The following is a 27,370-nucleotide window of genomic DNA, read 5'->3' on the forward strand; positions in this document are numbered from 1 at the left end:
AGAGAATCCGTCGCTAAGATCAGTGAGGGGAAAAAAGAATTTCATTTACCTCCGTTAACTGCTAAGAATCTTTTCAGAAAAGCCTTTACCCCTGTCACAGCAGGATGCAAACGGAGGTGAGGTGACCAGCTACCCGCGGCGCAGAGGGGTGAGCTGGAGAGCGGGAATGCAAAGAGAAAGCGGTTAGCAGCGGGGGAGCGGCGCTGGCCGCCGCGGGAGTGCGCAGCGCGCAGGGATCAAATTCCAGCCCCGCTCCGGGCCCGCGGCCTGCCCGCAGGTACGCGCTTGCGATCGCACCCAGCGGGCACGGGCACCACGGGCACGGGCACGGGCCGGGGCGGAGCGGGCTGGGGTGGCCGGACGGGGTCTCCGGGGCCAAGCAGGCGGCCCGGCGCCGGCCCCTCAGCGCCCCGCTCCCGCGCCGCGGCCGGCTGTGCCCCCGCCGAGCCCCGCACCTCAGCGTCGGGGCCGCCGCGACGCCCCCGCCCCGCCCCGCCCCGCCCCTCCGCCCGCCGCGGCGCGAGCCCCGCGCCCCGCGCCCGCTCGCCCCTCAGCCCCGGCGTGTGGGCCGGCGGGGAGGCGGTGCCCGGCCGGGGGAGGCGGTGCCTGGGCGGTAGGACGGGCCGAGCGGGGGAGTTTATCCCACTAGAAGGGAACAGTTTCTCCCGCTGAGACTTGACAGCGCCAGGTCAGTGCGGGCTGCGGGGGACCTTACCCCGAGGTGAGGGGACCGGCGGAGGCGCGGGGAGAGCCGCGGGCGGGGGAGGCGCGGCCGTGCGGGCGCCGCTGCGGGGAGCGGGGCCGGCGGGGCTGACGGGGCGCGGGCGGGAGCGACGCCCCGGGCCGCGGCGGGAGGAGGCCGGGGATGCTCGGGGAGGCGGGGCTGGAGGGAGCCGAGGGGCGAAGCGGGGAGCCCGGGCAGCGCGGGGCACGGCCCTGAGGGGAGCCGGGCTGCCGGTGCCCGCGGGGGCTGTGTGGGCGGGGAGAGGGGCCGCGGCCGCTCGGCGGCGGGCGGGGAGGCGCGGCGCGGCGGGGCGGGAGGGGCGCGGCGGCGGGGGGACCCCCGGGCCGGGGCTCCAGGTGCGCGGCCGCCCCGGCGGCAGCTCAGCCCCGGCGCGCTGGCGGGGGGAGCGTGGGCGCTGTGTCCATGGTGCTGTACGCGGGCAGCGGCCGGGAGGCGGGCCGGGCGGCCGGGACTCACGCCCGGAGAGGAGGGTGCTGAGGAGAGCGGCCGCCCGCGGGGGGTGTCCCCCTGCAGCGGGGGGAGATGTGCCCAGCGGCCGCCCGGGCTCGGCGGCGGGGTGCCCCTTCCTACCGTCAGGAGCGGGCGGGGAAGTGTCGCTGCTCACCTGGCTAACGCGCTCAATGAATGAACAGACTTTTTTTTTTTTTTTTTTTTTTATTTCTCAACCGCAAGAAAGTCGGGGAGCCTTTCTGAGCCTTCAGCAACTGTGATACTATGTTGAAATATGTTATGTCTTGGTGGCATGCCTCAGGTTTGCAGGAGCCTTTTGTAATCTCCCCGGTGTCATTTCTCTCCAGGGTATTCTACAACTGGAGAGTGCAAGTTCCTGTGTGTTGTAACTTTGTGGCACTGCGTACACACGACAATACAATGCTGACTTAACAGTGATGCATTTATTAATATCAGTGATGTAAGACTGGTATTTATTCTGATGAAAAGCTCAGGAAATTACCCATTTCTTCAGGTAGTGGAAACTTTATGGTAAAATCAGTAAAATCCTGTAAATCAGAAAGACCAGTAGAGTTGTGGGCTAGCCTTGTACTTGTGACCTGCTGCCCCATATCTGAACAAGTTTTTTCTGTGAAACGTCATTGTAATGTTCCATCTAAAATCGAGTATTTGAAACAACCAAAAGAATTTTTTTCTGGTACCAATTAGACCATAATTTAATCAGTAATTTACCTTTTAAAAGGTTACTATGATTTGTTACTAGTTAACTAAAAATTCCCAGTGTACACCAAGTAGCTATGACATCTGATACTCAGTGCTCTCCTTTGAAAAGAAGTTTCGTATGTTGTGCTCCTGTTAATATCAGAATTTGTTGCATGAAGTCATGTGTTTAACATCATTATTCTTGGCTGTCACAAAAAAAATGCTGCAAAAATTACTTAGAGATTTAATTATGCGATTATAAGAAATCACTCTTAGCAGGGTGTTAAGGCGTGTGGTACAACATAAGTGTGGGCTTGTCAAAGGCAAAGAGAGTTGAAAAAATAGTTGGCATGGACTTTGAATGATAACCTATCAGAAATATAGTTTAATGGTATTTTTACGCAGGCAGCTTTTGAATGTGAAGGTTCTCGGGCATCAGTTTTGCAAAACATCTCATTAATTGTTAGTGGTTCAGTGATTATATATCTGTACACATCCTTAAGATAGTATGTATTTCTTTAAAATGCCTCAATGTCAAATTCCTGGATAATACCATTTATTAAACATCAGCATTCAATAAAGCTTCCATTACGATACAGAATATACAAATAATTCTTTCTCTTCTGATAAAAATTTATATTCCATAAAATAATCACCACAAAATGAAGGTGGCTAAATACCAGAATCTAGTTGAAAAATACTGAAGCTATGCCCTTTAACCTTCCTTATGATACTGATTAAAACACCCACTATCAAAACTGCTTCTAAATCTGTCTCTTCTGTGAACTTTTCTAAATAACCATAAGTGCATTTCTAAGTCAATAAAATAAATCTAGGCCCAGCTTCAATTACTGCCAGTATAATTTTCCACTTATAGCAATGGCTAATAAAATGAATTTTTCAAAAAGTTATATTGGAAAAAGAAGGAAAAGTTTAGAAGTAGAACAAAACGTCTGTCTTGTATGAAGCTGGACTAAATAATGGAAAGTATACTTAGTTATATTTTTCATCTTGATTGCAGAGGCCATCCTTTGGGTTTTTTTGGTTTGTGTTTTTTTTACATATAATCTGCTCAGAATGGTGTTAAATATATTTACCAGCCATTTTTTTGTAGCCTAATTGTGAATTGCTAGTTTTGCATATTTGATATTCATAATTTGAGTTTCTTTTACTAGCTTTTGTCACAATGATTATTCCTGTATCTTCCTCTGGCATAGAGTAAAACAGTTTCCACTGCAGTTGCTCAAGAGAAATAAAAATACAATTATAAATTCTACATGCTAGGTTCTTTTGAAGTCATGGATATAATACTTCCCATTAGTTATTGCTACTGGTTTCATTTTTTAGTCGCTGACAGACTTATTGAATTTAGCATGATATTAGATGATGAGTTCTAATTATTCCATGCTGTATTGCCATAATGATGTATATTTTCTTTAACAGCAGGGATTTATTCTTTGGATTAACTTTTTGCAAACTAACAAAAGAAAAAGTTAGAAATAATCCAAAGCAAGAGAACTCTAGTCCTACCTACCCATGCCACAAACAGAAGTTGGGGTTTCCCATTAACAGGTCAGTTCTTAAGGATTTCATTTAACGGTTACAGAGAAGTTTGGAAAAAATCTCCCCCTCACCACCCTCTTTTTTTTTTTTTTTTTTTTTGTCCTGTGGAGGCATTTCCAAGGAAGAATGAAAAATGAGAAACTCATAAGAATTCTCTTCAGATATTTAGATTTCCTAGGAATACAAAATGCAAATTGATTCCTATCTGTTCCCCCGACCCCCTGCTTTTTTTTTTTTTTTTTTTTTTTTTTTTAAAAGAAGGATATTGTCTTTTTTCAGTCATACTTTCTTTCAGGTTCCAGTGACAAAATACATAGACAATGCAGGTGGTAAGCAAATTGTCACCCTAGTACTAGCACCTGTGGTGAGTGAGCCTTGGGATACTTACAGATCTTGTGGGTGTAAGTAGATATGAAGGCAAAATTACATTGGCAACCATAGGAAAGGCTAAGTTTCTACTTCAGCATCAGGTCTTCTACTGCAGCATGGACTTCCCCTTTGACTGTTGCTACAAAGTTGTCACCTCGTTACACCACAAGGCAGATATACAACTAAAACTTTCACAGGCTTTTATTAATCTAATTTAGACAAAAAATAAAAAAAAAAAAATAAAATACAAAACAAACAAAAAAAAAACCCCAAGGTCTACTCTACAGTCTTCATATCTGAAAACTTTCACAGAACTTAAGTCAATTTGATGAGGTTCACATTTTTCTTCCACTCCACCCACACTCTCCATTATATTATTTGGCCTGTTTGTCCTCTCCTAAACCACTCCATAGAATTGAACCGAACAATTACATCATTCTCCAATTAAAATTCATGATACATGAACTACATAGATATTTTTAATTACCTGTGTTGCATTACTACCTAGCAGCCTAGTCAAGATTGGGACCTCTTGTTACTCACTCAAATTTAATCAAGATTGTCCCTATCCTTAATACTGTATGGTCTATGATATAAGAATGCAAATAGTTACAGATTTATAATGGAGCATAAGGTAGTAGAGAGATTGATGTAAAAACCATAATTTATGATTTCAGTGTGTTGATTTATGTTTATAACAGTAATAGATTCTTACAACAGTAATAGATTTTCATTTGCATCATGACAAACACAAAAAAAATTAGTTATGTGTGATAACAAATCCCCAAATTTACAGGGGAAAAAAAAAACAACAAACCAAAAAAACCCCTCAGCTTCTAAGCAGCACACTATTCTCTAAATACAGCTGTTTTTACTTTGCAGTTTCAGTAGATTTCACTCTAAATAGAAAAAATACTCTGCTCAGAAAGGGGAAGATAAGTACCTACCTCAAAAGCCAGGTAGTAAATTTCTGGAATCAACTAGCAGATGATGCTTTGTGGACTTGCATAAGCCACCCCCTTCCCTCATGACTAAGCAGATCACCTCCATGCCATGCAGTCTGCACATTCAGGACAAAGTCTATGGATTCAAGTCTATGAATCCCAAAGTCTACTCTGCTGGTTGATAATTAGCAATTAAAAAAAACCAAAGCTTATGTAGCTTTGTGAATGTATGTTCAGGCACAAGTATGCTTGACGACTGCTGAGATGAACATGCGTGTATGGTTATGTACATACTTGTAGGGGATATGTGTGTGTAGGTAATGTATTAGCCCTGTGTGATAGAATGACATCTTACTTATCTCAGTAATGTTGAAAGGCTATCTATAACATCTGATAACACAGCATAATAAATCTTGGATTATATCCCAACAGAGAAATATACAGAACTTTCCACAGTATCAAAAAAAGGTGATGTTGGTTTATTGGAAGATGCATAGAATCTAAAAAATATATCACAGCTTCATGCAGGTTAGTGGCAGTTCTGCTGTTTCAGTAGGGTCAGGTCTGCAATCTGCATGCAGCATTAGAAATTTTGTCGGCTTGCTTCTGTGCAATTACTCCTGAAGCCAGTCTGTGGTTTGGGTATACTGAATATTTAGGGTCCGACTCTCAATAAATTACTGTTTGCTCAGTAAGACTAAATGCCTGAAATTGAATAACCATGAATATATATTATAGCAAAAGTCCTACATATTTTTCTTTCCATTATATAAGAAATGCCAGTGTAACAGGAGTAGTGTATTTTCTGCCTTTTGTTCTGGAATTTATGCGATCAATTTCTTAATGTGTTTTATCTCTAAATGAAATACTAACATTTTGATACAGGCATTGCAGTTGGTATCCCTTTATTCTAGACCTTCAAATCAGATGTGAGTGCTAGTTTTGCTCTTATAACAGCTATTATGGGAGGAAAATATTATACTTCATACTGGTTTACGGGTTATTGGAATTTCATGAGCTCCATGGGGACTCTTGTCTTTCCTTGTTATCACAAATCTGATTGTGACATATTTTAGATTCCCTTTTGCCAGAATCCTATACTTTTTTAATAGGAGACTCCAGCTACGATTACTCTAACTTATCTGCATGTATACAATTCTAAGTATGTTATTTTCATACGAACTCTTTTAGCCCCCATGGAATAGGCATATGGAATAGGTGAGAGTGATGGAAGCTTTTTTATTGTATCTTGGTTTTTTCCACTGAGTTTAAGCAAATGACTTTAAGACAAGATGATATTTATCTGAAAACCTTTTACACAATACGTGATTATGCTGCATTGCATAAAATAATATTTTATGTTATAATATTGCATTATATGTCCATAGTATTTGTGTGTTTGTTTTGATTTATTGAACAGGAAAGTTGCGTAACTGCTGTAACTATTCACGGTTGTGTAGCAGCAATTTGGAACGTTGAGAGATTTTGAACTTAGGTTGTTGCCTGTATATGAATAGAATTATGTACACTTTCAATATTTATGCTAGGGAAATATTTTAATATTGCTGTGAAATAAGTTCCCAACCATGGTGGTTTGAAACATGTGTCAGACTACCAAAACAGTCACTCTGTTACACCAAAAAAAGGAACTATGAAAAGAAAAATGTTAATTACAGGCTTTAACACTCACACCAAGATCTTCTAGTAGGGGTGGTCAGAAAAACAGGTTTTACTACCTAGACTTGGTGCTTTGTGGTGCTATCTAATATGGGGGCTTGTGGAAAAATGTGGCCACTTCTATTTACTGCCTTTCATAATGTACATATTTCCTCATGATAGGTTTAGGTACTGACTTTTTATGTCTACAGGAAATAAAACTGAAGAGCTGATCCTTTCGTCTTGAATATGCTTTACTTGGAGTTACTGTTCACTTTTTCACTTTTCCCTACAGTAGTATTTCAGCTACAAAATTTTGTTCTGAATCTCAGATTTTAAGCTTAGTAGAAGCATGTTATTATGTGGTATGTTCCTAAACCGATTTTTAATCCTACCTTACCTATCATAACATTAAGAATCCTTACATTCTTAATATATAAAAAAAAAAAGGAAAAAAAAGCCAAATTATTATTTTCAGTTACACCCAGAGAAATCTATAGATGAGGAAGCACAGAAGTATGTGAGGGCAAAAGGTTGCTTGATTTACACAGAATATTGTGTATTCTCTAACCATATTCAGGACCATATGTAATGGAACTGTGAGAAATTTTGAAGAGGCCACAGGCTGAGGTTCTCATTCCCTCTAGGATGAGGAAAATGATTTTATCTATTTGCTTTCTAGCTTGTAGTATGTCAGTTCTTGTGCTGACCTAGTGATGTAGCTATTCTTCCGATTCTGCTAAAGTTAACCAGTGATGGTGGATAGACTTACTTCATTGAGTCACTGAAGTTCTGTAAGGATTTTACTATATTTCTTCTGTCATCACTCCTGGATGCCATGATTTGCATTTAAACTGCATGTCTGAGATGCCTTCTTTGTACATGAAGGCATGTTAGTGTATTTGATTTTTAAAATTATTAGAAATTTTAAGAAAAGCAGACTAGTATTTTGTTTATTATTTTAAATATCCCATAGTAATTGTCAACATCAAAAGAGTTTGACAAATGACTGCATATTGCAAGACACTTATGTAAAGATGTAGATATTTTTCAGTTTTGCTTAGAACATGATTTAAGTGTGTGGAAGCAAAAGTTCTGCAAATATGCTTTCACTTTCAGAACTTCCAGCTGTTGCTGAAGATGTTTTGAGATGATAAACAAGATGAAAATTTAAGCTTTATTTAGAACAAAAGGATTTCACATTAAGTCAGTTCTCTGAATGAAACAAGCACCATTAAAAAGGTTTATTTTTACTGGATTTTTCTTTTTTCTATTTTTTTTTTTTAATTTACAGTAGACCTATTGGCGGAATTGCTAAATTGGCCTGAAGTAAAGATCTCAGCTAAGTATGAGTTGTTATAGTCAACTAGAGAATACGTTTCAAAATTAGTATTGCAAAAGTTTATTATGGCAGGTCCTGAACTTAAAATAGGAAATAAGCAAAGACTGAAAAACTACTTTGAAGGTTTCAGGTTTTTAACAATGATTTTAAAGTGGTTTTCATTATCAAAACAATGCAAAATAATTTCCAAAAAACCTATGGAAACCTAATTACTAGTTCCTAGCTTGCTTTTTTCTTTTTTTTTTTTTTTTTTTTAATTATTTGGATGTTCACACTGAAGAAATGCTATTGCAAGCAAATTCCATACTTTGTTTCCATGATCAGCTTGCCAATTGATCTTGTTCTGTTTTGAAAGCTTCTTGGAGTATTAGCTATGACGTGAGCTTGCCAATTGTCTTGAACTGGTTAATTGTTTTTGCGATACAGGGAAGAACATTATGGCATGATGAATAAGAGACCCAAGAGGTTTCCTTACACAGTTTCCTTTGGGCACTGCCCAAAGACTTGTTCTTTGGGTCTGCCTCATGATCAGGCTGGCTAAATTGGGTGCAGTGGATATTTTTTATGTTAACATTATCTTGTTTAGTTTGGGGGTTTTTTCCAGTAATCCAATACCTTGTATAAAATATACACTTGCAATTATAGCACTGGTTTAGGTTTTACTTGGGTTTGCTAGGATAAAACATCAGGTTATGCATGTTACTTTCTGACATAGGTAATGACATTTGAGGAATTATTTTCTTAGACCAGGATCACTAATTTATTAAGAAATAGTTATTACAGCACAGTTGGCATAGCCAGGAATTCTTGACAGAAGTACTTGAAGTACTTCTTGAAGGAGTACGGGAAAACCCTTCAGTAATCAAGAACCCAATTTTCCTCCCACAAAGACATTTTCTTGTAGACATGTCTTCATGAAAATTTTTGGTAATGAAAATCTTAATCTAAAAATAGAATATTAAAAATATTTTTTCCCACAAACTTACCTTCATGTTTTAATTTATATTTAAAAAACACTTAGCATGCTAATGTCAGAGTTCATGGTAAGTGATCCCATTATGAAATGAGTTTTTGTCTAATGGTCTATCATTGTTTTCATTGTTCCGTATGTTGGAATATGGTATCTGTCAAATTTTTAATGAGTCACTGTTTTGTTAAGAAAGGCATAATTTTATGCAACAAAAAAGTCACATACAGTACAGAGGCCCTCTGAGCCGTACCCAATATGCTGTTTCATCCTTCATGATGTAATATTGAGGATGTGGAAGTCATGTGCATTTCTTTCCATTCTTTTTTTGGGTCACCAGGGTGCCAATTTTAAGTATGCGAGAGATCAAATGAAAACGCAGAAAACTGCTCTCTGTACATTTTATCAATTCTGTTTTTAAAAGATCAAAACTTTATCAACAGTGTTCTTCTCCTTTACAAGCAAAAATGTCCATAAAACAAATTTATGTAGAATCAATGGAGTAATGTGCCATTTTAAGATAGGCTCTGGCTTAAAATTATTGTGAAATAGCTGGAGTATCTTTAATCTTAATAGAGGCTACTGGTGTCCAGTATGACTAGATTAACTGCAGTCATGGATTAAGACAGGGATCTAAGGGCAGTGTGGGACATCAGAGGCCCAGCAGAGAAGAGAGTTGGGGAAAAGTGAAAAAGCTGTCCATGAAGAGTATCAGGAAAAGAAATTAATTAAATAATTAAAGGAAATTTTGAAGGCAGACAGTAGGAAGACTGGCTAAGACTGTTGGTTTTTCTTTATTTATTTAGCCCTTTTTATGATTGCCAAATAAGGTATTAAAAAACAGGGAAATTCTTTAAAAATACAGATGTTTGAATTTCTTTCCCAAAGAGTAAAGTTTATTGTTGGAACCTTTTTGATTTTGAATTCTTCTCTCTGGTCTCTTATGAGATTTTTCAGCTTTTCTTGGTTTAAGATATGCTGACGATGCCATAACACGGTCTTTCACTGCATTTTGGCATTCCTACTCATTGTTCTTTTTCTGCCCAAGTTTGCTCTGTTTTTTAAATCTAGCCTTATTTATTACTCCTTTGAGAACAGGAACTGTCTGATATGCTAACAACAAGTGACAGCTTTCCTGTCACTAAGGACAGGAGAACAGGCAGTGAATATTGCTGAAGTCTGAGGTAAGTTTAGAATAACAATAACTTGTACATACTCCCAGTTTGATATACTGTAGTGTGACTACATTCTCTGACGCAGGCTGTGCAACAGATTCCTGTCTCCTCCCCCATCCACTAACAGGAAGGCACAGCACAATGTTATACAGCATGTGGCAATTTTAAATTTCTGCTGAAGCATGACCCTTAGACAGGAGGGTAACTGTTTTGTTGTCACTGATGAAATAACTGTACTATGAATCTCTATATAATGTCAGAATGAATGGATTTAAATTAAAAAACAAACCCACAACAAATCGGTAGACATGAAAACAGTGAGGGATGGTAGGACAACCCCTCCCTTTCCTCCTCCCTTTACTTTTACCTTTAAAATGTAGATTTGGGGAAGAGGACTGAGGTGACTAAGGTGGGAGACCCAGTGTGAGGAAGACAAAGTGGAGATAAATTCTAATTTTCCTGAAAGGAAAGCAGAAAAAAAGCAAAGAGGAAGAAGAAATTGATGCAGGTATGGTTGCCACTTTCCTGACAATTACTCCAGGAAGGGCTAATGAATATAGTAATTATACCTGGCAGTTACTCTGTGGGAGAAGAGTTCTTTGGAGTTCAAAATGGTAAGAGTGATAGCGTGCTCATTTAGCAATGACTATGGAAATTAAATAAAAACAGTGTAGGTTAAATACTAAATAACACTTTTTTTCTGATTCCAATATGTCAGATAAACTGTTGTATGGCTCCTCAAGGAAAGCGTCTCCTGAATAATGATTTATGAAATTAAATCAGAGAAAAAAATCGGAAAAGCTACTGCAGAGATAAGCATTGCATTGGGAAGAGGTACTGACAGACCCCATAGGATTTTCCTCCCTTCATCTTCTATGAGCCATTATTCATAACAGGTTTCCTTATGACCTTTGCTGTATCCAGCTGAAGAATAGTCAAGTTTTCTTCTACAACCACAGCCACAGGGCACGTGGATTATTTTAGCTTCTAGAAGCCAGGGGTGATTTTTAGGTGCTGACTGTATCCAGTATGTTGTTACCCATTCTCAGAGCAGAAGATGAGATCAATAGTAAGCAGTTTCCAGTATTGCTCTTTTTATATTGTGGACTTTTGAAGTAGCAAAATATTTCTTCTATTTTTATGTGACATGAAGATAGGTAGATAAATGCCTCTTTTAGATGTCAGTTACAGGGAATTTTATAATTTTGCTGTCTGTCTGAGTATCAAGAATATAACTTTTATCTTAGTTTTCTATCTCTACAGTTTCTTTTTGCACAGACGTATTATTTCACTGAAATGAAGTGCACATTTGGGAAAAACAGTTCAGTACAATTTGTATTAGTTCTCAATAAAACGTTGTACCAAAGGAAATGCATCTTTGATGAGATTCATGAGAGTTCTAGAGTCTTATTCACATTCACGCTGATGCTGAACACCTTCAGAATTGCATGCTCCCCCTTCCTGAAAGCTAAGGGTACCTACTACATTTGTTGTCAGCCGGCAGGCAGAAAGTGGGATCATGTTTAGGAAAAAAAGCTAATACAAAATTAAGTAATTTGGTGGATTTGAGGAAAAACAAAACAAAATCCCAAAGCAATTATATTCCCTAGTCTCAGAGAAGTCTAGTTGAACTCAAAGGCTAGTAAATTAAAAAGGGCTGTGTCTCGGGCACAGGCTTAGAACTGGATTGTTAAATGGTTACATTCACAGAATTGTCCATGGTCCATTTTTAGCTCAGCCAACTAACAGCCATTCAAGCGCTTTCCAGAAATACTTTGGGAGTTAGCATGGGCCATGGACCATTTGCCACAGGCCATTTAAGTATTGCCACCCAGTTTTGACAACGAAGAGAGTTTGATTATGTGAGTCAAACAAGTATGGCCAGAGTGAGAGTCCTGGTACTCTTTAGTCTGTTAGTATAGCTGAAACTGAATTAGCTTAAATGCCTCTCAGATTTGTTGTAATTTCCTTCTAAGTTTCTTCCAAGAGGAGCTGTGCTTAATGTTCTGTTTGTAGATTTTTAGCTCTAAAAAATTAATGACTTATAACTGGGAGATCTTTGTAAGTTTGAAAGCACACAAGAAAGAAATAGAAGCTGTATGTCTGGCAAAGTAGAGACTGTAGATTGTTGGCATTGTATCAAAAGAAAAATTTCTGTATGTCATTTTATATTGTCTGTTCATTTGGCTGTCAAATACATAAATTAAAAAACATATTAACATAAAGCTCAAAATCTTTAAAAATACTCTTTAAATGTTTTTCTAACTCCTGGTGAAGGATCAAGTTGTTACCATACTTGTGTTGCATGATGGCAAAATTCTCTATTTATACATCTGTCCTGTGCAGATGTTAGTAAAATACTTGTATATGACATAGTCATCACTCTGAACAATATGAAAAATATTTTGAAATTGTTACTGTCCTACTGTCTGGTCCAAGAACTATAGACAGCTAACATTGTAACTCACCTTTACAGAATACATTACAACTTGTTTGCTCTGAAAATTCCTTTTGGCTCAAGTGAAAGTACACAGTGCAAACAAAGTTATGAAATGTGTACACAAGGTGTGAGAGTAGATGGTTATACTTGTGTATAACTTTATGGTTCTGATCCTTCAAGGTAGTCCATGCAATCTGACCTTTACGCTCATCATCTTGATTTGAATGAGATTACAAATGAATAATAGGGCCAAATCAGACTGATTTTCCCCAACTAGTGTCAACAAATAAGTCATGGATTTTAAAATTTTTAATTAAATAGAAAGCATAGAATTGTAAAATCTAAACAGATAAACACGTATTGTAAGCCTTGAAGATTTGAGAGCTAAAATATTTGACAATGTGGCCATTATTTTAAACCTCATTTTTGTTGTGAAAGTTGATAAATATTTTGACTGTTAAAAATCCTTTCAGCTGTGTTGCTATTGATACAATTAAAGGAGCAGAAAATGCCATGTTTTGTTAAGACAACAAAGACAAAGCAAGAACCTCCTACAGGTACTTAAACAGATGAAGCATTTAAGAAGAAATACAGACTAAGTTAACACATTTTTCCAGAGGATGAGGCACTAACTTGCTAATAGAAATATGAAAATCAGAGACACAAAGCACAATGTAAGATGAAAATTTTACCTTCAAATAACTGACTGGAAATCTCAGAAACAGCATGTAGGGAAGGAAGTTCTGCTTACCTTTGCAAGAAGGACATTGTATTGAATATAGGAAACTGGAGATGGAGGAAAGCACTGCCTACAAATTATTTATATAGGTAAAATACCTCGGGGATCTCCAATCTTTTTTGATATTCTTAATTAAAGAGTAATTTTTAAAGTAATTTAAAAAAAAATACAGTGTCATTTTTAACCCACTCCACACTGGATTAAGTCAGCACCTTGTTACACGTGGTGCACGCAGCAGCGTGACCACAGCCAGTCTAAATTGGATCAGGAAGAATAATCCTGAAATGCAAAGTTCTGTAAGATCATTTCCTGTTTTCTGAATCATGAAGGCTGCTTTTTTTTTTTTTTTTTTTTTTCCCCAAATCATTCCACCTTGGAAAATCTTAGCTAAAACAGGAGTTAAAGCATTAAAAAATGGATATTTAGTATGTCAAATCAAATCACATTTTTCAAACTTCAATGTTTTGTAATGATACTAAAAGTAGCACAGAAGGATAAATAAATAGTATGTATATTATCCTGGCTGTTACAAAATATTATTCTGTCCTTATACAAACTCTTCTTTGAACAGTGGAACCAATCAAGTTAGTCTCTTATGGAAATATCTTCTAGGAATTTTTCATTTGCGTTTTCTGATACCTACTACAGGGTGAGCTCAAACTTGTTCTTTCAGTGGTGACACTAACAACAATTTAGGTTTATGGTGTTACACCTCCTCTACATTGTAGTCAGTTCTAGCTAAAACAAGCCAATGTTTTCCAAAGCTATTGGGCGTGAAGAGAAAGACACCCACAAAAGACACACAATAGGAAACAGCAAATATTATAAGCCCTGTTTCTTTAGGCTTACATTTATCAAATAGAAAGTCTTGTAATGGTCATTACTTGAATCTTTTAAACAAATATTGATGTTTTTTAACATGGTTCAAATTGCACTTGAAGTGAAATTTTTAAAGTATTCTGCATACCTTTGGGATGTACTGGCCATCTTTAGGAGCTGTCAAAATATGGAATATGGACCTTTCAGAATGAGGCTGTATCTCAGTTAATATTACTACAAGGAATCGGAAGCACCAGAAATCCCACAGGCAAATACGTTCTCTTTCGGTGAATTAATCCTGGCTTCCAGAGCAGAAGGCACAGAAAAGCCACTGAACGTTTTCAGTTAATTCTTAATGGCTTTGTTAATCTTTCAAAATTTCCCTTCCTTTCTATTTGAACCACCAACTGTTATTCGAAATTGTTCCAAATCATAAATTCATATAGCCTGAAACTTTTTCAAGAGAATAGAAAAGCAGTTTGTGGCCTCTGGGAGAGTAAATTCCAGGGTTAATTTATAACTAAAGCAAATGTATCTATAAAAAGAAGAAAAGCTCCATAAGAAATATGTTAACAAATGACAAGAAAAAAGAGGCTTGATAAAAGATATCAGAACTTGTTTGGCACCAGTGATTTTATGACTGAGGAATTCAATTATAGGTGTGTTGGGAGTACCAAATCACAATTATTTAAATTACTAATAGGAGACAAAGCTCTTTATCATGCTCTGAATGTGTTCACATGAAATGTTCAGGTCCTGCCCTCTGTAAATAAACTTTTAGTGCTTACACTAATGAATCTGCATTGAGAGTCCATGTCACCAGAGTAGAAAAAGATACATGGTTTCTGTTGAATCACTTTTCAAACATGCCTGCTGATACACTCTTCGGGTAGAAATGATGCTAGCCAACAGATTTCTTCCTGTACATTTGTAGTATTCAGCTTGTAATTTTTTCCTTCTCTATTATTAGCACATTCCTAGATTTGTTTGCTGAAAAGTCACAAATATGTGACATCAGTGCACTCTACAACAATATGTAGTAAATCATATCAGTCTGGATTTGTTTACTCCTCTGTTAGATACATATGTTTCACAGAGGTCTTTAACTGGTGATGTAGATAATTACTTTGTACTTACCCAAGAGAGATTAGCCTCAGATCAATTGCAAATTAACTCCTACAGTCTGCTATAATCTAAATTGGTTTTAAGGCTGTCTTCTACTTGCTTGTTAGAGTAATAAGCCCATATCTCTTGTCAGTCATGGAAAGAGGAAGGGCTGTTTCTGGAAATGCAAATTTAATCAATGGGGGCACCCCCTCTTAACAGATGTTGCAGGAAAATTTAAAGGACTACATTTTGTTTGCATGGCCAAATTACATCAGGCAATATGCATCACTCCTATGAGAAGAATTGCAGACCGATGAAATTCATAAAGTTAGCTGAAGTTTTAGGTATCAGTTGAATCTTTGTATGGTTTTGTCAGATGCATCATTACTATGACATTCAAATATGACTAGGATGAATTTATATTATACTGTATAACATATATATTCTTTATGTTATAATGTGGCATCATTATAAGAACATTATATGCACAATGCCAACCCAAAGTACTAAGTCAGCAGACTACTCTGAAAAGTTAAAAAAATAATTTATTTCATTTCATTATCGGTTCATTTTCTTCTTTTGGTATCTGTAGTTGAGCAAAAATGTTGTTTGCATAGCAAAAGTTTAATACCTTTGTAAAGCTTTTACCCACAATATACAAAAATAAAAATATTGAATTCTTTTTAGTGATCTCTTTATTGACCGACTGATTTTACTTTTAGTGAGGAAAATTATTTTCTCCTGAATAAAAACTGATGAAAAGCTGTTAGTTTTTGCTATCTTGACCATTTGAAAGTTTTCAAATATAAACCATGTTGTTCAGCTTCTAATTATTTAACTGTCTCTCTCTGGGCTTCATTGACATAGAGAGATAAGGGCTGAAAAATGTTGACTATGCCTGTCTTAAACTATTAAAAAGTATTTACTTTATATAAGTATTTAAACACTGTTGGTAATCAGCCTATATTACAGAGAGAGATCTCTCCTCTGGAGAATAATTTAGAGCAAGAAACTACTTTAACTGTTCCGAATCAGGCTCTAGAGGAACCTCTCGCACTGACCACCGAGATATAACTTGAGATATTATTCTTGTTAGCCTTTTTGAATACCTGCCACATAGGAAAGTTTTGAGAACTGACTTTCCAGCCTCCTGCTTTTAGATCAGCTTCAGGAGATCCCAGGAAAAATTATGCTAATCTAATAAGCATAGAAATGCTGAAGTGTGTGAATTTGTGAGACAAGATCTGTATCATGAAGAAAGAGAGTGCTGTATAGGTAGTAATTGCTCACCCAAAGGAGTATGAATGTGTTCCAGCAACAAGCCATTATCTCACACCAGTGCTACCCCTGATTCTCTGAATGCAAGGAGTCCATAGGCCTTAAAATTCCCCAAAGCTTAATCTCAAATGACGCTGGGGTGTGTGTGTGTGTGTGTGAGATTCAGGGAAATACCTTTGTTATGTTCCTGGGTTGTGTTTTTTTTTAGTTAACATACCGCATGACTTTCCTCTCAACCTCTAGGAATGCATTGGATGTCTGTCAAGCCCACAAAGTTGTCCGTATTGTAGAAACGTATGAAAGTTGTCTCTATACGGAGTTGCCATTGCTCTTTTCCTTATCTGCGAAGGAAACACAGCAACTCCCACTGGGGAAATTTCATCTTAACTTGATCTTAAAATAAAAAATCAAGGGAAAGGTCATATCCTAATAAGCTGTGCAAATCTAAATTCCCAGGGAGCTTCAAAATGACATTGTATGACTAGGGCATTAACAATTTTCCAGCAATGTATTTTTGAACTGCTTCCAATAGTGTTTTTAACATCCGAGAACAAATAGTAAAATAAAGATACAACTGGCAAGATACAAGATCCAGTTGAGCTCTGTGATCCACAGTCCATAGCCCATTGATAATCTGGGGGCTTTGCATCTGACAAACATAATGGAATTGGCAACTTTTTCTGCTTTCATTGAGATCTAAATCTTGTGAGGAAGCTATTTATTCATCAGTTTATGTATTACTGTGATCTCAGTATCAATAATTTTGACTATTTTCCCTAACCGAGGATTATAGACCAAAGATTTCCTCAGAATGTCTGAGGAAGGAGGAGGTTCAGTTTGAGAGCCAGTTTGGTATGATACGTATGTTTGTGTTGGCAGAGGTTTTGGATATGTTAGGTTCAGATATTGACCAAGAGGTGCAGAATTCCTGTTCAAAATCACATGCCTTCACCATTGTCTCACAAAAGGTAAATTAAATAAACTGATAGAAATCTTAGAGTTAAAGGAGCCAGTGTTTGACCCCAAATTATCTTGTCTGACTCAAAAGAGCATGTTATGTAGAGTTGTACAAAATCTCGCATAGTTTCAAACAATGAGCCAAGTCCAGTACCAGTTTACATCTGAAACAGTTTAGGAATTCTCGAAATACAGGGGAGACCGTCTAATTGTATTTGTTTTATACAGTATGCCACACACATTTTACAAGCCCCTCCTTTACATTGGAAAGTGAGATGAACACTGTATTCTTATAAACCAATGAAAACCAGTTTCTGCTTTGCAGAAGTTTGGTGTTTAACCTATTTTTTTATGATATATTGATAGTAGAAAATGAAAGCAAGAGATCAAACCCAGGTTCTAAATTCCCAAACACTCTCAGTTTAGATGGGTGTAATGGAGTTATAGCCCTTCTTTTCATCCTTGTCATATCCCCCTAGTATATCACTGTTGGCGAAGAGTCACCTAAGCCGCTGTAAAATAATTTCTTATTTTTTACAGAGTATAGTAATAAGATTTAAAAAAGATGTTCATACCTTGTTGCACAAGGAAGTATAGGGTGTGGGAAGCAGTCTGCTACTGAAGACCCCTTCTGGTCTTTGAATTAGAGGTAGTTCAGAAAGTTCCAGTGAGTGTTTTGCATGCACCGTGAATGCAAGGAGTGTCTTATCCTGATACTCAGCTCTACGTTACATATAATGCACTGGATGTAATCCAGATGTCCCTTAAGAATTTATTTTTTTGTGATAATCTCAATGGTATTTCAATGTGATTCCTTTTAAGTATAACTGAATCGTTGAAGAGATTGACCATCTGTCTTGTGATCATGCTTCAAATTCAGCATATAGACATTTGCAAACAATTGATTTTTGTTTAGCAGTTAAAAAAAAAAACTGGAACAGTAAAAAGTCACAGTAACTTATCCTCGTTATATATCAGAGCCACGTGATATTTAGTTGTTCACAAGCCTGCTTGAGGGGTTACAAAAAGTCACAGCAATAACTTTTAGTTCCTCACACTAAACTTGCTTGTCTAGAAAATGAATCTCCTTACAGGAATAATAGGGTATGACGATATAATTCATTGCAAGGTTAACTACTGGTAGTCTGTCCAAATTGAAGATGAATAGCTGATTTCAAAATAAACCAATCAAGTTATCAAGTATCCCAGAGTATACGGGCAAAATTCCAGTGTATAATTTGTGGTTTGTATGTGAAAATCACACGCATATTTAGATTAAAGACATACAGTTGCATGTAATTATTCAAAATAACACTTTCCAGAAAGTTAATTAATGTGACTTTTTTCAGTATTCCAAATTACTTTATAAATATTCTATAAAAATAAGCAAGCAGTTAGCTATAAATGGAATTAGAGATGCATTTTTGTCTTGAATTGTGGTGTATAAATCTATATATCATGACGTGAAACTAAAAGATTTGCTGTTAGCTGTCCTCTTAGATAACTGCAGAAGGAATTCTTAAAGTATTTTAAATATAGACAAAAAAAGATGATGACAAGAACACATGACAGAGAAGGGAACTGAAATTTTCTCAATCTCTTTCTTCCCCTCTTTTTAATGCTGTTAAATTTTAACATAGCTGCTTTGCTTGTACCAGTATTGTTAATGTTGCATAACCCTATAATTATTAATCTTACTGAAACAGCATTAGAACTTGATTATACATTTTTCTCCTCAATTGAAACTAGCAAATGCTGTCAAATATAGAAATGGAATGGCAGTTCACATTTTTAAAGAAAGCAGGCAAGTTTACATAAACTGGGATCTCTACAGGCAACTGTCAGTCTCATATACAGAGCTTCATAGAATCTGAAATCCATATGAACATATGTGATGGGGGCATACAGAGATTTTTTAACTTATAGCTGACAGACACTTTATGCTCTCCACAATATATATGTGCAAAATATAAAGTGCAGTCGGTGTCTTTACTAATTTAGTCAAGTATTGGCAGATTCTTTACAGCTGGAAGCAAAGAAATTTACAGAAGTGACTGTTCAGCCTTAGTTATTAAAGCATTTTTTTTAGCGTTAGCTGTTAAAAATAACAAAATTCTGAAAGTATACACGAATAACTTTTTCCTAAATTTAAATTGTTCTTAGCTATGGATACTCTCTGTTTGGTGTCCTAAAATGATGTAATTTTAACTCTTGATAATTTCTTGTCAAAAATAGCAACACCAGTTTCCATCTTCCTTTAATAGAACAATTTGTACAGTCTGTGTCAGCCACTGTGCAGCTCAAAACTTTGCTGACTTTGAGTGACGAGAGTGATGTTTGCTTTGTATGAACACTCTAGGTTAAAGATCACCAATATTAATAACTGAAGAATAACATAAACCACAATTTTTAAAATTACAGTTTATTGCAGAAGCAAAGAACAGTAGCAAAAGCCCTGAAGCTGCTAACTAAATGGGTGCTGTTTATTGCCAGACTTATATGTTTAAACGTTAATATAACTATACCCTGCTTTCTGGATGAACTACACTTACAGAAAGTGCAGGAGTGACATACAGTTCACATAAAGGAACAAATGAGTTCTGTGAAGTAATTTTCCTTACCTTGGCAGGTAGAAATATTTATTCCTTCATGGGGAAAGCAAGGCAATTTCAATGGATGAATTGGAAAAACTTTTACTTCAAAATAGAAAGGTTGACAAAAGTAGGGCCAAGTCATAGCAGACATATTCTTAGGATATTAACAACACAGGGGAAGAATAACCTAACAGAAAATAAGGTCAAAGAAATTCCTTCCTTTTAGTTTTCATGCACATTGTAAAATCCAAACCTTGATAGATCTCTTATTAGAAAACACAGTGAGTTTATGCATCAGTAACAAAGTCAGGAGTTTGTATAATTTTGCATTAATGTATCATCATCCAGGTTATATATAAGTTCTTTCTGAAGTCTATCAATGTTTTTGAAACTAAATAGAAGATGAAATCATGTTCTTGCCCAACAAATTTTGTCTATTTCTTCTTATCAAAGGGCTGCAGGGAGAATATTCATCTTTTCATTCAGGTTCAAGCAACACTTACTTATTGTGTATTTAGTAAGTTACTTCTATGTCCTTAAGAGAAAGTTATCTTGGGGTTTTTTTTCCTTGAAAAGTACATTTGGAAATAAGTAAAATATCTTCATCAAATTCTGTGTCACTCCCAAAGACTCATGTCAATTTTTCAGAAAAGCTTGTGATGGGGGGGGGGGGGGGGGGGGGGGGCTTTTCTCAGAAAACTACTGAGGAATAGGTGATAGAAGGTTTAAATAACCTTGTATAACAACTGAGCATGTACCCTTTTCTGAATTATTATGTAGTGTTGCACTGATAATCCATTTTCTGAATGCATGTATTGTGATTCTTTTTAAGGGCTAAAGGGAATTTTGTTTATTAGTATTAGATGGTAGGAACAGAAATGAAATAATTTAAAATAGTTCAATTTGTCTGATGGATAGACTGACATCCAGGACTACTTAGTTTGCTAGGGAAATTGTTAGCCCATAAACTTAGAAGTTGCAGTCATTATATTTAGTTTAAAACTCAAGACAACAGTTCTGTTTTAGGGCTTCTTAGTGTCATCTATTTCATAGTAACTCTGATCCAGGGCTCTGTTTGTTTGGGTTAGCTTTGTGGGTTTTTTTTCTCTGTTCAATACTTCCTATAGTCTTAAGCTCCAGTCTGCAAGAAGCTTTTCTGAAGTATATCAAATAGAAAATTCTTAATTAAATGCCTATAATTTCTATTGAAAGTAAGAAATACAATGACGTGAAAGGAGGTAAGTTGGTGCTAATTTGATGCTGAGGTTTTATAGTTGATACTTTAGTATTCTTTTTCTCAGATCACTGTTATAGTCATACACAGACTTTAAAATTAATATTTTATATCTAGATCTTACGATAGTCAGTTTTCAGTGCTAAAATTCCTTCAGAAAGTTTTCACCTATTTTTCTTCTGGAATAAAATACTGAGTGCAATGTTATATTATGTTGTATTTTATACTGACCCCCAAAAAAGCCCAAAATGGGGAAGATTCTCTTCATACTTTTGTCCTGTAGTCCAATAGAAGATTCAGAAATGGAACTGTTCAAGGTAACTTAAATTCAGAGCACAATTCATAACTAATTTACTTGTGTTCATTAAATACTTCTCACAGCGTTGCACAATGTCGCAATTTCAGTTACAAAAGCAAGCTTGCCTTATTTACGACCTGATTCTACGCTCCTGTGTAGGCAGCCTGAAGACACCTTGATGGGGTAGTTTTAAAGCTATCTGGGAAAATTAATATTTAGAAAGATGGAGTACGTGAGATGCAAAGAACATTGATCTAAATATGTGATAAATATCCTACACTATTGAGAACAATAATTATTGAAACACATGTACAAACACGTCAACATATTTTACTTGGGAATATTTTGGCGGGTCAAAAGTACAGTAGTCAGATGACAAAAGGTTGCTCTATTACTGAAAAGTGGCTGAGCAGGTTATATTTTTCTTAGTTTGTACGGTGGAGAAGGTTGATTTTTTTTTTTCCCCTAATTTAAAAGATGAAAGAGATACATTTGTGCAACAGATGATAGGTGTACAAAAGTTCATGTGTCTTTATTATGAAATTATTTCAGTTGAGTATTCTCACTGTAGGCTGGTGCAAAGCCTGCTCTTAGATGTAGCCAAAGTGGGGTACCCATTTCTCTTTTGCCTGGTGTTTCTCTTGTCAGAGGAATGGCAACAATTATGATGGAGTAAAGAGTAGGGTCCTCCAGCTCTTGTTGGGCAGCATTGTGCTTTGAAGTGGTGTGCCTGTCACTGGTAGTACCCTTCCAAGTTTAGAAATGTCTGATAGAAGAGCTTCAGTAGCTAGTGAAAATACACTTCGCTAACAGTCTGTAAATAATGTATTCCACACAAAATCTGAACATATTTTTCTGCTTGTTAATTTGGGGAGCATCTAGAAGAGGAGAATGCTAAATGTTAAGCCCTCTTCGGTACTATTTATCTACTTTCTCAAGCTTTAATGTGTTTGAACTAGCTTGACATCACAGAGAGTAGTGACTGTACACACATATATAGAGTATTATCTTATAATGGTATATATCAGAAATTATAATTCTTCTTTATATAATTTTATATAGCTAGGAAAGTATGGTCCCTGTTATGCTGAGGTATTTTCTGTATTTAATGCACAAATAGTGCTAAGCACGTTTACATTAATGAATGAGTTTTGCAACATGGTGCTTTTCAACTTTTTGGACTTAGTGATTGTCCAACAGGTTAAAATATTTAAAGTGATACTGAATAAAAAACAGTGCTCAATCAAATTATATGGGCCCTACATATAGTCTTACCATATTAAATTACATTTTACATTTTTAGTGTTTTAGAAGGTAACAGCTTTGTGATGAAAACAGCTCATCCCGATATGAGAAGCATTTTTATGGATAATTTGCAATGTATTTGACTGCCAGGAAAAACTTTAAAAGTGGGATTTAATTCAAGGAATGAGTTTAAACTCATATTGCATTTGTTCCTCCTCCTCCTCTTCCTGTGGGAGTATTCAGTATTCTGCCATGGCAGAGAACTGCATTTAGGATATTAATGAGTATATTTTACCCTATTACAGTCGTATGCCTTATTAGCTCATCTCTTGGAAACAATGCTTAAGTTTACTGTCTTGTGAACATTAAAAAGCACTGACATGACAGTCTGAGGAAAGAAAAAAATCCCAGGCTTCTTACCAACAGTATTATGCCTCCATAAAAAGTTCTCAATAAATTCTCCCCTACTACTAAGTGGATTGCGAAAGCTTCTTGTGGTTATTTAAGTATTAATATAATAAAAATTCTTCAGAGTTAGTATAAAATTTATTGCACCTAAGATGACTTAGAAAAAAAAATCACTGGATATTGTGCACAAAATATACAACTTTTGCTATTAAAGTTATTAATGTTTCAAAAAGAAATACAAACTTTGTATTCAGATTTGAATCCCATAATGAAGTACATCAGTTTTAAAATGTCTTGCTAAATTGGTACCTTAGTTGATAATCATTGACTAAACACCATTTTTGAAGAATACAGTCCATGATTAGTATATTAAAATACATTAAAAGACACAGTGACAATGACTTCATGAAACCAAATAAACAATGTAGCATGATTGTCTTGTAAATTGCTGCAGTGCTTACACATCTGTGGTGTATTTTGCTATATTACACGCTTAAATCTTTGATAATCTTACAAAGGCTTATGAAGCCACAGAGGAATTCGCAAATTTTCATATAATGAGTCATGTGTGAGCACAGTATAAATTTGCTAGGTGGCATTTCTACTGTACATTGGGACAGTGCTGTTTCCTGTTTAAACATACAGCAGGCACCTGGCTTAACATTGCAACTAGTGTTTCATGGTAGCTGTGAGTTACTTTTTTTAATTCTGGGAACAGTGTTTTCACTGTGGCTAGTGAGAAACAGTAATTTTACATAGAAAATATGGCATTTTATGAAGACCTAGCTCCTTATGGATCTGTATTACAACATACACTGATTTATTCGTCTGTATACATGTGTATATTTGATTTAATAATATACCCTAGCTAAAGAAGTCCTTCCTTAGCCAGGAACTGAGGTTTTAAAAGTACTTAACTTTAAGCAGGTGTTTACATACCACTAGCAATAATACAATATTAAGTAAATACATTAGTGTTTTTCTTACCTGTGGCCTAAACAATGAATTTCTATTGAAGCTATAAAACTTTCTATTGACTTTGAAACAAGTTTGACATCCGAAAGCACAGTCACAGGTTATGCATAAGTCTGCATGTAAACTTCTGAATACAGAATTTCCTCTTAAAATACTTCTAATGGCATGCACTGAACCTATAAATCTAACTGAAAACTCAGACAATGAAAAGTTTTCTTAACTCCTTGGCAATTTCTATTTTTGTTACTGATAATAAAAGAGGTTATATCTATTACATGATATGAGACCTTATTTTTAAATTAATTAAGAATTATATTATCTTACTGTACATCTTTGGGATGCAGGGAAAGATTTCTGGAACACTGTCTTAGTCACCTTATTTAGCACAGCAAGAATGCAGTTTCAAAGAATCTCGAAGCAGATTGTTCTCTCACATTGAGTCAGTGGCAAAAAAAAATAATAATAAAAAATTATGGTGTAGATTAAGATGCACAAATATGATGTCTTTGAATTATATGAATTTCCTGTAGTTAGTAAAACTTTCACTAAACCTAAGCAATACAAAGTCTGCCCAGTACGAATAAATTCCAGTTGTAAAAGGTACACTGAGTGTTGGAGCCAAGCGCAGTTCTGAGAACATTAACACTGGTCAATTGAGCTGTGTTGTGACTTTCTAGTTAATAAAGCTTTGCTATCTTCTTTACAGCACAGCATTTTTTTGTATATTTTAAAATCAATTACTTCCTTCAGTCTTACAAGGCCACTCAGCTGACAAGGGAAGGCCTACTCCTTAGTAGCTTGGCACATTCAGTTATGATGCTTTGCCAAAGGGGGCAAAGGTCTCTCTTAAGAAGCCAGCTTTTTCTGATTACAAAATTGAATGTGATTCATTGCCTATCTATCAGGATCCTTTTTTAAATCACAATGATTCATAGAGAGTTACGCCTACATTGTATATCATGAGGTAGTTTTACAATATTGCCAGTGCAAGTTAGAGACGTGTTAGTTTCTGGTTTCCTCAAATCCCTCAAAACCAAAGGGATCCAGACTTGAGCTCCACTAAGGCAAGTAGGCATACTGTAAATAGTGATACATGATCTTTGCCCATTAGAATTCTGTAGATGTTTATTCTGATTTTTATATTAGCAATGAGATGATATCTTATTTTTCAGATTTTTATACTCCTGGGGCTGTTCAGTTATTTTTATTTTTTTTTTGTTCAACAGAATGAACTAACAGTAGTTTCTATTTTGAAGAGTGGGAGGTATTTTTAAGATATTTTTTGAACAAAAAGCATTGGAAGATAAGTCTTTTCATCAGGATTAATTTTAGTTTCAATACATGGTGCCTCACAAGGCATGGATTGCAGCTGCCTATAACTAGAAAACTGTGCAGTTTTGCCACTCAAGTATTTCTAAGAACATTGTATTTCCCACACACTTTGAATCTGAGAGAACAGAAATTATCTCTACAGCTCAGTGTTCTGTCAGTCTTGTGACAGCAGTAGAACACTTCCATTTCTATTGTAGTCAGCCTTTCATCACTGGGAGCCCAATGCCGGGTCACCTCTAGAATTTTGTAGTTGTGTTCTCCATGATTTTCAAGTGCTGTTCCTCTTAAATCTGAGCTGTCTGTCTATAAAGTTTTTCAGATATATTAATCAGTATTTCTTACACAGCTATCTTCCATTGTCCAATATTCTCAATTTCTATTTAAGTTGTTATTTGACATAGCCTTGCAATCAATTTCTTTTATATCCTGAAATAAATTAACGTTTCATCGATATCTATCCAGTATCAGAATGCAACAAATTCTACACTAAAAACTTAAAATAGTATGGTAGAATTTGTACTATATCCGAGTAGCCTGTGGCATTTTTGAGCTTGTTTCTCATTCGCATTTATATTTACAGTGGTTTATGTTGCTCCAAGGGTATAAAATGCTGCTGTTTCAAATAAGAACCCAGGCCACTTACCATTTTGTGTGAATTCCACAGGCATAGAATAGAAAATATATTTTAAATTAAAGAGCTCTATTATTCCCTGAATGGGCTTTTTTTTATTATTATTTTTCTTCTGCTTCTATTAGCAGCTAGCTCCTAAACTGTGTACTAAATTTATGGACTGAGCTTTTAGTGATCACAGCTTGTAGTTATAATTCAGTTATAGGAACAGAATACATTTCCTACTGATTTACGAGTTGCTTGCCTTTGGCCTTTTCAAGTGTTCGGATTTACACCGTTTCTCAAGTTTCTTCTGATGTTTTACCATGCAGCCTTACTGAGAGGATGAATGGGTTTACTCCCCTCTTACATTTTATTCAGTTTTTTGAAGGATCTCAGTGTCACTATTCCCTGAAGCCCTTGCACAGCGCACCATTTGGGTATCTCAGCCTGGTTCTTAAGCCATCCAATCTTCAACTCTCCCCCATGATTTACATTGTGGAGATGTGACAGAAACCTGCATCTGGTGGTTCCTGGGAGTATCTGGTTTGTTGTCACACCTTTAACATTCCACTCAGCCCCAGCTTATTGCTTTTCTTTTTTGCTATCAGAATTTTTGTCCTGTGCTGGTTCTGCAGGTTAGTACAGCAGACTCTGAAAGGAGACTTTCATAACCTTATACTCATCCCACTCTGTGATTAACCCTTCAGGTGTGCTTGTTGGCTGCACCCTGCCACAGTGGTGATACATCCCTCCTCCTCTGCTTAAAGATGTAACAAAACCATTTTGTCTAGAACTCCCAGGCTTGGTTTTATATGCAATGTTTATTCCCATTCTTTCCAAAGTATATTTTCTATGTGGCATCTTTTTCGTATTGTCAGGCATATTCCCTAATGGACCTGTTCATTTCTGGGCCACGTTTAGATGGCTTGAGGGCTGGAGCTGAGGAACAGAGAGAAATGTCCTCCATTTTCTTGGTTTTGTGCTTGGAGTCAGGGCTGATGTTAAAAGCAATGCACCAAATTATCTATGAACTTACTTCTTCACTAAGTCAGTTACTGTGGAGCTGGTTTTGACACTCACCATTTGCTAAAGGACGCTAGGTATTTTCTTTGTTTTTACAGGTAAACTGAGGGGGACAGGGAGCTTTAGTTTACAGTTCTCAAATTGAAACAAACCCATAAAAGTTTTGTTCTTCTGTTATGCAGTGAGCTCCGTTTTCATTCCTGTAAAATTTTTGATAAATTCATAAATGAAAAGAAAAAGAGCAGGTCCGCTAAGACTGTGGTACCAAGCAGGCGTCTGCTTGACACCAGGGTGCATGCAGAAGTACTTTTGTTCTTGCTATAATGACAATTCTAGGGTAGGAATGCTGAAAGGCAATACTGAGTTTTCAAAAACAGTTTGAATGTACAATAAAA

The 27,370-nt window shown here is 36.7% G+C and overlaps 1 protein-coding gene across 3 annotated transcripts in view; it reads left to right on the top strand.

Annotated features, from left to right (window-relative positions):
* Window positions 1–5: 5 nt before the first annotated feature.
* The window catches only part of PPARG (peroxisome proliferator activated receptor gamma), a 63,533-nt gene continuing 36,168 nt past the window's right edge, over window positions 6–27,370 (top strand). The window contains exon 1 of one of the 3 annotated variants that reach the window (XM_080386172.1): window positions 6–277. The gene's annotated coding sequence lies outside the window, so the exon portion shown is untranslated. Of the gene's footprint in view, window positions 278–329; window positions 722–27,370 lie in introns of those variants that run through there. The other 2 variants (XM_080386170.1, XM_080386171.1) reach the window with 2 other exon arrangements.

This window comes from Falco punctatus (assembly GCF_963210335.1).
Source record: "Falco punctatus genome assembly, chromosome: 4".
In the NCBI taxonomy this organism is placed as follows: Eukaryota; Metazoa; Chordata; class Aves; order Falconiformes; family Falconidae; genus Falco; species Falco punctatus.